At 45.0% G+C, this 12,519-nt stretch overlaps 1 protein-coding gene and 1 long non-coding RNA gene across 2 annotated transcripts in view; both read right to left on the bottom strand.

Annotated features, from left to right (window-relative positions):
• LOC147017456 (uncharacterized) overlaps positions 1-148 on the bottom strand; it is a 125,556-nt gene extending 125,408 nt beyond the window's left edge. The window contains exon 1 of the mRNA XM_085847934.1: positions 33-148. The gene's annotated coding sequence lies outside the window, so the exon portion shown is untranslated. The remainder of the gene's footprint in view (positions 1-32) is intronic.
• Positions 149-6,149: 6,001 nt separating this feature from the next.
• LOC147017455 (uncharacterized) lies at positions 6,150-8,928 on the bottom strand. The gene is made up of 2 exons (XR_015049743.1): positions 8,499-8,928; positions 6,150-6,495 (listed from the first exon to the last, which is right to left on the bottom strand). It is a non-coding gene; the product is annotated as an uncharacterized LOC147017455 (long non-coding RNA).
• Between the last annotated feature and the right edge of the window lie 3,591 nt (positions 8,929-12,519).

Below are 12,519 nucleotides of genomic sequence, written 5' to 3'. Positions count from 1 at the left end.
CCCATATCAATCCACCAGGGGTCTTCGGGTACCTTGGAATGATGGCGCGAAGGATATGAGCGCGGGCGGCGTTTCGCTTTCTCTCTCTCCCGCACACCACTCGAATCACTATGATGTTCCCATTGAAAGCGCCCCTTTTCCTCCCTCCCTCTCCCTCCCCCAACCTCAATCCCTTCTCCTCCTCCTCCTCTTCTAGCTCCTCTCTCTCTCTCTCTCTCTCTCTCTCTCTCTCTCTCTCTCTCTCTCTCTCTCTCTCTCTCTGCCCTCCGGTCGAGAGAGGCTCGGTAGAGGACCCCGACATACCGACCCCCCCCCCCTCCACGGTTCTCATCGGAGGATCCTCGATGTCCTGTCACTTCCGACATTTCTTCATTATATTATTTTCTCACCAGCTACCACTCCCCCCCCTCTTTTTTTCCCCCCTTTTCTTTCCTCATCGCCACATTCAGGGCAAATCTCCCCAAAACCCCGAGACTTTTGCCTTTAATTTCCTGAACAAACCCCGGCAATCGACAATCGCGGGTATTCAAGCGAAGAATCTGAAAGAAAACACACACACACACACACACACACACACACACACACACACACACACACACACACACACACACACACACACACACACACACACATCGCTCGACCTGCCATGCTCGCCCCACCCCCGGCGTGAAGACACACGGGTTGGAGCACGTTCGTGAGGAGACGTTTGTCCCTCTGACGTCACGTGTCGGTACCTCTGCCTCCGCGCCAGGGGTGCAGAGGATGCACGAAACGGGGGGCGGAGCTTGCGATCCTCCGGAGCACGTGCTCTACCTGCCGGGGTCTCGGCTTTTGTCTCTGTGACTTGCGGAAAAGGGCCCGGCAGCCTGTCTAACTAGGGATCGCCGTCTAACTAGTGATTTCCGTCCGCCCAAACCTTTCGCAGCTCCGTTTATCCGATAATTCCCGGGATCAAGATTTTGTTATCTTAATGGGAGGAGGCTGGAGAGCATCGAGGTATATATATATATATATATATATATATATATATATATATATATATATATATATATATATATATATATATATATATATATATATATATATATATATATATATATATATATATATATATATATACATGTATGTAATCGTACAGCGGTTATTATATAAATAAATAAATATATACTCGAACCTTCTTCTGACCGGAATTCAACGTCGGGCCCATGGCTGCTTCGCCGTACACGTACACACACACACACACACACACACACACACACACACACACACACACACACACACACACACACACACACGTACAGTGAGTGCATTGCACGTCTTCATAATCGCGATTGCGATCATACTGATGGGAACGATCGCGAGTAAACGGAATCATGTGATGTGTGCTCCGCTTTGGCGGGAAATGCATGTTCAGTTGCCGAGGAAGAGAAGCTGGAAAACATGGAGGAACAGAGGTCGGTCGATGCGAGAGGGAGAGAGTAAGCGTTCCGAAGCGAGTCTCATCGGAAGGCCGCGGACGGGGAGAAGCGAAGGAGGTGGAGGGAAGGATGTGGGAGGTGTAAGTGTAAGTGTCTGGCAGGACGTGCTCCAACTTTGAGCGGTTACCCCATTGCCGTCCTGGCCATACTTGTTATTAATTTATTACCATGAGTCCTGAGTTGGGGGTTCAAACCCTGGTCAAGTCCAAGTCAAACCAAAGACCTTTTTAAAACGGTGCACGTGCTGACTTCGTTGCTTGACGTTCAGCATTTTTAAAAAGATAGAGCATGGACAAAACGCTGGGAACGTGATGGCAAACCAAAACGAGCCAGTTTAACCCGTGCCGAGTCTGATTCGGGCAACGCCATGATCAAATGAACCCGGATAACCAGGCCAGAAACCGAACCAGATGCACATTACGAGGGCCGTTCAAAAAGGTTCACCGAACGAGACGCAAGAGGTCGAGGAAACGGAAAGTTGTTATTATTATTATTTTTTGAACGTACACCGACTGATGCCAGCAGATGGGATGGCCAGCTTAACGTCCATCCGAAGCAAGGGTGCACATGCACCTTTCACGAAGGATAGGCGAGTTATCACAAGCACCCTGAGAATAAATCACTAACTCCTGCCACCTTAGGTCGAATGTCAGGCCTGGCCAACCGGTTCGTGAAAGACTTCGGCCAAAAACGTTCCAACAAGGTGGAACGAGTTGGGGGTGTTCAAGAAGTCGTGTAAGGAGTAGAATGACGGTCTCCATAAAAGAGATTTCATGTCGGTGCCCCAAACCTACAATCGTATTACTTTTCCCCATGTTTGCTATAATACATTTGAGCCATCATTTCGGGTCATCTATGGATTCGTTTATTCCTGATATGTGAAACACCATGCAACCCATGCCGACAGAAAGCATACTTTTTGGAACGTGAACCGCATTTTACATGCACTCATCATGTGACTGTTTAAAAAAAAAAACATTAAGTATCCGTTGATAGGTGCTCCTATCTTGAAAGTTTCCTGTCAATCACTCAAGTGGTTGTGGAAAAAACGAATTTCAAAGCGAACTAGAAAGCTTCTGAAAATCCAAAAGAAAATGGTGTACCACTTCACTGATGACGTCATCCTTACAATCCTTTATTCTCCACGAGCAGGGTGACCCAGCGTTGCCCGGGTGGGTACTGAGAAGTGGGAGAAGCAGAAGAGCCGGCAAGGCTGAGAATGGGGCAGGTGCATCGGGGGCAGGAAAACCGACGGGGTGGGGACTGTGTAGGGGGCAGGACAGCCAGAACACCGGTGAGTAAAGGGGTCTCAAGGAAACACAAGTGGGTAAAAGGGTCTTCAGGGTCTTAAGTATCTTTGAGGTCTTAAGGGTCTTTAAGGTCTGAATGTTCTTACAGGTCATTGGGGGTGTTAAGGGTCTTTGAGGTCTTACAGTTCTTTAGGGTCTTCAAAGTTTTAATGGTTTTTGGGGTCTTAAGGGTCTTTGAGGTCTCCAAGGTCTTCCAGCTCTAAGGGGTTTTCAAAAGACAAGGGTCTTCGGGGTCTTCAAGAGTCAGGGATTTTAACCGTCTTTGGGGTCCAAAGGATCTTTGGGGTATTCGGGGTTTTAAAGTGTCTTAATTGTGTTTGGGGAATTTGATGGTCTTAAGGGTGTTTGGGGTCTTAAGGGGTCTTCTCTCAAGCATGAAAAAAAATGTCATGGTTCTTCGGGGTCTTTAAAAGCTGAGGTTGTGGATAAAAATACACTTCGGACATCCATCAGGTCGGACTTGGTCTGTGTGCCAAATTTGGTGGTTTTCGGCCCAGCAGTCTTTGCAAAAAACACGAACAGACAGACAGACAGACATCTGATGAATCATATTTATGAGATTATAATGCCATGCCATGGTAGAAGGACATATTAAGCTGCTTTATATACCTTATATTAACAATAACATGGCGTGTGTTTAAAAGATTGGAATTCAAATGGATTTTTGTAGTATAGTCGAGTCTAAAAGGGTCAACAGGATCTACAGTCTTCGAGGCCTTTGGGTCTTTTGGGTCCTCTGGGACTTTTGGGTCCTCAGGAACTTTTTGGGCTCTTGGTAACTTTTGAGTCCTCAGGGACTTTTGGGTCCTAAGGGACTTTTAGGTCGTCAGGGACTTTGAGACTTTTGAGTCCTCAGGAGCTTTTGGATCCTCAGAAACTTTTTGGAACTTTTGGGTCTTGGGAGTCTTAAAGGGTCAAAATGTAAAATCCAATAGTGTGTAATTAATGAATAGACGTACATAATTAATAGACAAAAAGTATCTCTCTCTCACACACACACACACACACACACACACACACACACACACACACACACACACACACACACACACACACACACACACACACACACACACACACACACACACACACACACACCTCATCCACTTAGAGTAGACAAACCTTTAAGGGACGGGCGCGGTGTGGCGATTGCGAATAGGAACCTACTTTACCATACGATACTGTACACCACTTACTGTAGCAGATAGCTTTGGCTTATCGCAGCATGAAAATGGTGAACGTATTATTTATTTAGTTCGGTTTCAATTGTACATGGAGTCAGGCCACCAGTGCAGTGAACCAATGGGTAGAAGTCGCAGTTCGACTAATAAGGTGTGCTGGCCTTTGATGTGTGTTGTATGTCACATGATATCTGTTAACCAAGTAGATTGCATATACATTAAAAAGCCGGAAAAGTGATCATGAAAGACTCAGGTGGTGGATGAAAATAACGTTAGGACAATCCCCGGATCGGACTTGGGCTGTGTGCCAAATTTGGTGGTTGTCGGTCCTAGCAAAAAACACAAACAAACAGACAGACAGACAGATAGACATCCGATGAATCTTATTTATGAGATTGGGAGCAGAATGAGATGTGCCAAGTTTCAAATTTTTCCAATCAGCGGTTTCAGAGAGACGTTTCAATTTTTTTGGTGTTTAATCTTAGGTGGCTGCTATACCACGTGACCTATGACGTCACAATTATAATTAAAATATTCTCCATGGGAGGATCGTTTGTAGCCTGAAAATTCTGTATCAATCAGACAAGTGGTTGCTGAGAAAAAAAAGTGTGAAAAAATAAGTGCAATATTATTTATACTGCCACATCTACTTTTTACAGTGTCATTTGAAAAATAATAGAGAAAAAAGGCCAAAAAAGGGTCGAACAATAATAGTAATCAAAATCATAACGAGAACTGCCACCTTACAACTGCTGGCAGTGATGACCGGGTACCCGTATACGACACCTTTGATACGACGTGAGACCTAAATGATGGTCGCAAAGTTTCGCGTCGACAGGATGAGCGGTTCCGGAGAAAACGATATTTAATGTTGTTCTTGAATCTGACGTGGCTGCCAAACCGTGTGACCTATCGATTAGAAATTAACAAAATTATATTCCCCACTCGTGTGCGATACGTATGTGAAGTTTCCCCTCGATCTGACCGGCTGTTCTGGAGAAGATGTTCGGAGGTTTTAGGGTAAATTCGACGTGGCCGCCAAACCGTGTGACCTATCGATTAGAAACTAACAAACTTGTGAAAGGATGTCTTGGGGAAAGCGTACGTGAATTTTTGCCTCGATCTGTCTGGCCGTTCTGGAGAAGATTTTTAAAATTTATTAATTTTCAATCCCAGATGGCTGACAAACCATATGACCTATGACATCATAAGTTTACATCCTGCCTCCAATCCCGTAGTGGAATACGTGCGTGAAGTTTCGTGTTCATCGGATAAGGAACGTTTTTCTATCCAAGATGGCCACCAAACCCTGCAACGTCATAATTTTTAGCACGTCTTATTTTAGCACTTCATTATTTACTCTTCTTCTTCATTTTTACTCTTATTCTTCATTTTTTACTCTTCTTTTTCATTTTTTTACTCTTCTTCTTCATTTTATTACTCTTCTTCTTCATTTTATTACTCTTCTTCTTCATTTTATTACTCTTCTTCCTCATTGTATTACTCTTCTTCTTTTTATTACTCTTCTTCTTCTTTTATTACTCTTCCTCTTCTTTCATTACTCTTATTCTCATTTTTTACTCTTCTTCATTTTTTTTACTCTTCTTCTTCATTGCTTTACTCTTCTTCTTCATTGCTTTACTCTTCTTCTTCTTCATTATTTACTCTTCATCTTTATTTACTCTTCTTCATTTTTTACTCTTATTCTTCTTCTTCATTTTTTACTCTTCTTCCTCTTCATTTTTACTCTTCTTCTTCTTCATTTTTTACTCTTCTTCTAAATTAAAATTAAGAGAGCTCGGCATTGTTCTTCTTCTTCTTCTTCTTCTTCTTCTTCTTCTTCTTCTTCTTCTTCAGACAAATCCTTTAGGACTCGACTCTTTCATATACAGGATCCGGATCTCCTTAAATACTACACACTTGTACACATCCTTGCATTGCGGGTGCCTTTTGAGAGCGTCTATCATGAACTTTTAAATATATTCGGACATTTGCTTTAAAGTTTCGAAAAGTTCACGTTACTATTTAAAGATTATTCCATTTAATGCATTGTAATTTCGTAAATACACTATTTTCTCGTCATGAACGACGATCGTCCATGACGGGTCTCGCTATTCGCTCCATCAAGGCACGTGACGAAATATCGGAAGTTGTTTTTTTTTCTTTTCTTCTTCTTCTTGTTCTTGTTCTTGTTCTTCTTCTGGTGAAGACAAAACCTTTAGGACGCGGCTCTTGGACACATTTGTCCTCGTTAACATATGTGCAGGCATGGGGCTAGATTATAGTAGCCAAGTCTTGCTTCGATAGGTTATGTGGTTCCAGAGAAAACATTATTTAATATAATTCTTGAATCCAACATGGCTGCCAAACCATGTGACCTATCAATTAGAAATTAACAAACTTGTGAAAGGATGTCTTGCAGAAAGTGTGTGTGAATTTTTGCCTCAATCTGTCTGGCCGTTCTGGAGAAGAAGATTTTTAAAATTTATTAATTTTCAATCCAAGATGGCAAACGAACCACGTGATCTCTTCTTCTTCTGCTTTCGGCTGCTCCGGTTAGGGGTCGCCACAGCGGCTCATCCGTATGATCCGCATAGTGATTTGGCACATGTTTTACGCCGGATGCCCTTCCTGACGCAACCCTGGTCGCCTCTTAAGACACAGGGATATGGTACACCTATTTTGACCGGGGTATACACCGGCCCAGTATACTGGTACTCATTTTGCCGACCCCGGAAGGATGACAGGCTGAGTCAACCCCCTGGTGTATTAATTCAGTGGCCCAACGGGGCTTGAACTCAGGACCTTTTGCATCCCGAGCCGCTGCCCTAACCACTGCGCCAACACCAGGCTCGAACCACGTGATCTATGACATCATAAGTTTAAATTCTGCTTCCAATCATGTATTGGAACACGTTCATGAAGTTTCGTCTTTATCGGACAAAGTGCGTCATTCTATCCAAGACGGCCGCCAAACCATGTGACATGTGACGTCATAATTTTTAACGTGCATGCAGGCATGGGGGTAGATTATATTGGCTAAGTTTCGCTTCGATAGGTTATGTGGTTCCAGAGAAAACATTATTTAATATAATTCTTGAATCCAACATGGCCGCCAAACCATGTGACCTATCAATTAGAAATTAACAAAGTTATATTCACTACTCGTGTAAAACACGTGTGTGAAGTTTCCCCTTGATCTGACCGGCCATTCTGGAGAAGAAGTTTGAAGGTTTTAGGGTAAATTTAACATGGCCGCCAAACCGTGTGACCTATCGATTAGAAATTAACAAACTTGTGAAAGGATGTCTTGGGGAAAGCGTACGTCAATTTTTGCCTCAATCTGTATGGCCGTTCTGGAGAAGAAGATTTTTAAAATTTATTAATTTTCAATCCAAGATGGCTGACGAACCATATGACTTATGACATCATAAGTTTACATCCTGCCTCCTATCCTGTAGTGGAATACGTGTGTGAAGTTTCGTGTTAATCGGATTAGATGCGTTTTTCTATCCAAGACGGCCGCCAAACCCTGTGACTTGTGACGTCATAATTTTTACTATTAATGCAGACATCATGGAGGATGATGGTTGCAAATTTTCGCTTTACTTCGATAGGTTATGTGATTCCAGAGAAAACATTATTTAATATTTTTTCTTGAATCCAACATGGCTGCCAAACCATTTGACCTATCAATTAGAAATTAACAAACTTATATTCACTACTCGTGGGCAATACGTTTGTGAAGTTTCCCCTTGATCTGACAAGCTGTTCTGGAGAAGAAGATGTTTGAAGGTTTTGGGTAAATTCAAGATGGCCGCCAAACCATGTGACCGATAAAGAAGAAATTAACAAACTTGATAAAGGAACTCATGGGGAATGTGTGTGTGAAGTTTTGCCTCGATCTATCGAGCTGTTCTGGAGAAGATTTTTAAAATTTATTAATTTTCAATCCAAGATGGCTGACAAACCATAGGACCTATGACATCATAAGTTTACATCCTGCCTCCAATCCCTTAGTGGAATACGTGTGTGAAGTTTCGTGTTAATCGGATAAGGTGCATTTTTCCATCCAAGATGGCTGCCAAACCCTGTGACTTGTGACGTCATAATTTTTACTATTAATGCAGTCATCATGGAGGATGATGGTTGCAAATTTTCGCTTCGATAGGTTATGTGATTCCAGAGAAAACATTATTCAATATTTTTCTTGAATCCAACATGGCTGCCAAACCATGTGACCTATCAATTAGAAATTAACAAACGTATATTCCCTACTCACGTGCAATACGTTTGTGAAGTTTCCCCTTGATCTGACCAGCCATTCTGGAGAAGATGATGTTTGAAGGTTTATGGTAAATTCAAGATTGCCGCCAAACCGTTTGACCGATCACTAAGAAATTAACAAACTTGATAAAGGACCTCATGAGGAATGTGTGTGTAAAGTTTCGCCTCAATCTGTTTAGCCGTTCTGGAGAAGATTTTTTTTTTTAAATTCCCAAAACAAGATGGCTGCCGAACCAAGTGACCTATGACGTCATAATATATTTTTTCTACGGTGAATTGTTGTGCAGATGAGGCTCAAGAAATTTCAAATTTTTCCGATGCAGCGATGTACCTAACGAATTTTGACCGGCACACATCTTGACCGATGACCTCACGAAAAATCACTCCTGTTCCCCTTGAGGAGCTTATTCAAATGTATGAAGCGAAAAAATTTTCCATCGCACCGTTTCAGAGATACAGAGGTCCAAAGTTTTTCGGTTTTTTTCAAGATGGCGCCCATACCACGTGACCTATGATGTCACAATTACCAATTAAGTTTGCTATCAAAAAAGATACACACTATGGTGAAAATTTTGTGTCGATCGGACTTACCGTTCCTGAGAAAATGATTTTTAAAGCGAAAGAACCCGCACATTGCGGGCGGAAAAAGAATAAATAATAAAGAATAAGGAAATAAACAGAAGAAAAACAATAGGGTTCCCTGTCATTCTGACAGGGTACCCTAGTAATAAAAATTATTTTAACAAAATTATGAATTTGCTTTCTCCATGTTCTCATGATGAAGTTTTGTTGAAAATTTGATGACAAAAGCTCGAATGATAAAAAAAAAGTTTTGGCCCGGACAGAGACACAAGAAGCGTTTGCAAAATCCCGTCTTCCGCTGCGTGGGGGACGGGCTAATAAGGGTGAAAAAGTGAGGACGGAAGAAAAAAACAGAGTGAGGGCCTTGGCCAATTTTCCACAACATGGCCAAGGATGGTATATATATATATTGTTATGGTTGTGGAAATTCGCATTACACCATAAAGTCCTCAGGTGAGATATCTCGGTAAGTTCATGTGTAGTTAGCCCAAACCCGTTGTATAGAGGGAATATGTGTGATTCATCCGGGCTGTGATGCTTTGAGTCAGCCATTTTTTCTTTCTCTATTGTTATTTTCAACCATTAATCCCCCAACAACTCAAACACCACCACCTTCGCCTCTTTACCTCCACAACTCCATCCCGCAAACATCGCTTCACCGCCATTCTCAAACGACACCCGCCAACAACTCAAACACCACCACCTTCGCCTCTTTACCTTCACAACTCAATCCCGCAAGCATCGCTTCACCACCATTCTCAAACAACGCCCGCCAACAACCAAACTCCCACCACCTCCGCCTTTCTACCACACGTCGTGCCATGGGCTGTGAATGCGTTCCTTTCGCTTTGAAAAGCGGATCAGGAATGCTTCACGCCCCCTTCTCATCCGCCCAATGACTGAGCATCGGGTAGTGTAGCCCCACCTCCGAACCCACTGTGAATGCGTTCCTTTCGCCCCGAAAAGTGGATCAGGAATGCTTCATGCCCCCTTTTTGCCCGACCAATGGCTGAACAGAGGGTGGCGTGGCCCCGCCTCCAATCGCGTTTTGATCCGAATATTTGCATATCGGCTCCTCCTGAGGCCTATAAAGATGCGAGCGCAAGGCGACTCGCGCGAAGTTGTTGGAGTTGAAAGGAGTTGAGTTCGGAGTTGAGTCGAGTTGGAGAGGAGTTGCAGGGAAGTTGGAGGGAGTTGGAGTTCGCGCGGTTCGGTTGCAGGCGGCTGGTTGAGTTCGAGTTCAAGTCAAGGGAAGACGGCGATCGGCAACGAGGTTGCGGTGTGGCGGTCGCTCGTCTCGTCGCGGGGTCCAAGCCAGCCAGCCATTCTCCTCTCCCTGAGCATCAGCAATTCCCCCCCCCCCATCCGCGCTGAGATAGTGCCGGGGGGAGGGGGCCCGTTCCTCCCCACCCTAAACGTGGTGCCAACAAAACCGCTCGCATGGAGCACGCCGGAGTGGACTCGCCGACCACGCCAGGGGCACGGAGTCGGGGCTCGGCTGCGCGAACATTGCGGCTTGCCCGCCATCGCGTCACGAGGACATGGGTAAGACCTTCCCGGTCTCGTGGACCTGGCCGATCCTCCAGGATCCACGTACATTTGGTCTACGGACCTGTCTGCCTCCTTGCCTATGAGGGTGGCTTTCTTTCTTTCGGGTTGAATGCATGCTGTGGCACCGTGTCCAACAAGAACTGCTTAAGTGTCTGTGCCTGTACATTGCCCCTTTTATTCGGTGAAACTCTTTCTATTGCATTTGCTTTTGTTGCATGACTGTATGGCTGTATATACGTGTGTGTGTGTGTGTGTGTGTGTGTGTGTGTGTGTGTGTGTGTGTGTGTGTAAGTAAAGTGCATTGTGTGAACTGTTTTCCCATTTCGCTTCATCTTTTCCTTGTTTTGAATCTCCATCTTGCATCACGTAAGGGATTGATAGTCGGTTTAAAACGCCCGGTAATTAATCGGAACCGTCGAGGCCGACGATAACTCCGCTCGGTTATCCCTGTAATACGGAACGAACCGCTTAGGCGGTTCGTGTCCGGAGTCGGCCTGTGGCGTGGTACTATCGACGGTCGACCACTCGCGCAGGTACTTAGGTGGGTCGAATTTGGCGAGCAACCCTATCCTGCATGGGTGGGCAATTGGCACGATCGTGGTGAGGTTAAACCCCCACCTGTGACTGGCTCCGGGCGGTAGTTCCCGGAGGGTCACGATTGAATTGTCCGTCCCGTGGGCGACGTGTCGCGATTCGAGTTATGTGGCCGTTCGCACACCGGCGGGCGCGAATTCGCAACAGTATATATATATATATATTTGTAAATGGCCAATCATTTGGACACCGTGACTGTGATGGCAGGACAAAGTCTTGACGCTGAAATTAGTAGCTTGCTTCATGATGCCTCAACATCCTACAATTTGTAGTGGAATGTCTCACGTGGATAGGAACAGCTGAGAGCACGCAAGAAAGTCGACTTCACTCAGGAAATAGTTTCCCACACGGTACTCGTTCAACTTAACAACATAAAAGAGTCATCATTCATTTCCTGTTTCATCAGTGATCTGTGGTTGCAGTTTGTCTCCTCTACATAATGCAGCAGCCTTAAGTACTCTTCTTGAACAGATCTTCATAGCCCATGTTAATCAAAATACCAAGAGCAATGTCATCCTGTGAACCCCATTGCAATCAATTTCCGTTCAAGCGACAAAACATATACGTGGAGGGTTGGGGGGGGGGGGTTATATTGTTATAGATTCGGCAGTGGAGGGATTCGCACCCTACTCTTGACAGCCAAATGTTGAAGATTCGGCGTCACTTAACAGCACCGCCGTCTAAGGGGTTATAACACCGGCGAGTTTGGCGCAGGTCTCGGGTCACGCGCCTCGGATCGCGATACCAAAGTACACCTGGGCCTTACCAGTTGGGGAAATAGATCCCGGCTACAGACTGAGTTTGTCAGAGACCGAGCAAAGTCTGCCAATCCGTAGCCCGTTTGGTTTTAAATACAAATCAAGCGGATTGTTCCTCAGCACAGCATGAATAAACTCAAGGCGGCAACTTTCATATGAATCGGCCAGATTTATTGGGGACATATCGGGGAAACACCACACAAGCAAAGCATTCACGAACGTTATCATTCATCTATAACCCGCTCTTAACTAGGGAGCTACGGATACGGGTTTTGAAGGTGGCCCGAGCGAGATAAACCTTAGACAACATGCAGACAAGACACGGAGTACTTGGTGGTGCCTTATGGACGAGAGGAAAAGTGTCGAAGGCACGAATGCGGCTCAAGAGAAGCCGATGTCAACGGATTCGAGCGCCCAAGCTCGAGCACGCCGCGTGGCAAAATGGCACTCGTACTCCTATTCTCGGCACCACTTGCGTACCAGCGTGGCAAGATGGTGCTCGTTCTCTTATCCGCACCACTTGCGCACACAGCCTCAGCGCGTCCAGCCCCCGTAAGGTCGACAGCACAAGACAGTCAGATCTATGGTGGGTTCCAGCTGGTTTCTCACAAGGTCCAGTATACAAATCCAGGCCTGGCTTGTTCACCAGACTCGGTCAAATCTCGGTGTTGGGCTCCGCAGGCGAATCGATGGGATGGAAAGACGTGTCGAGCCGTGCATGGAGTCAGGACAGTCAGAGGCTCCGTGACTGGACTCAGGATGAACCTGTCGATGACCT

Source organism: Eptatretus burgeri, chromosome 11 (assembly GCF_056783735.1).
Source record: "Eptatretus burgeri isolate ZD-2024b chromosome 11, Ebu_testis_v1, whole genome shotgun sequence".
Classification (NCBI taxonomy): Eukaryota; Metazoa; Chordata; class Myxini; order Myxiniformes; family Myxinidae; genus Eptatretus; species Eptatretus burgeri.
This window is presented reverse-complemented; position numbering and strand designations above follow the sequence as displayed.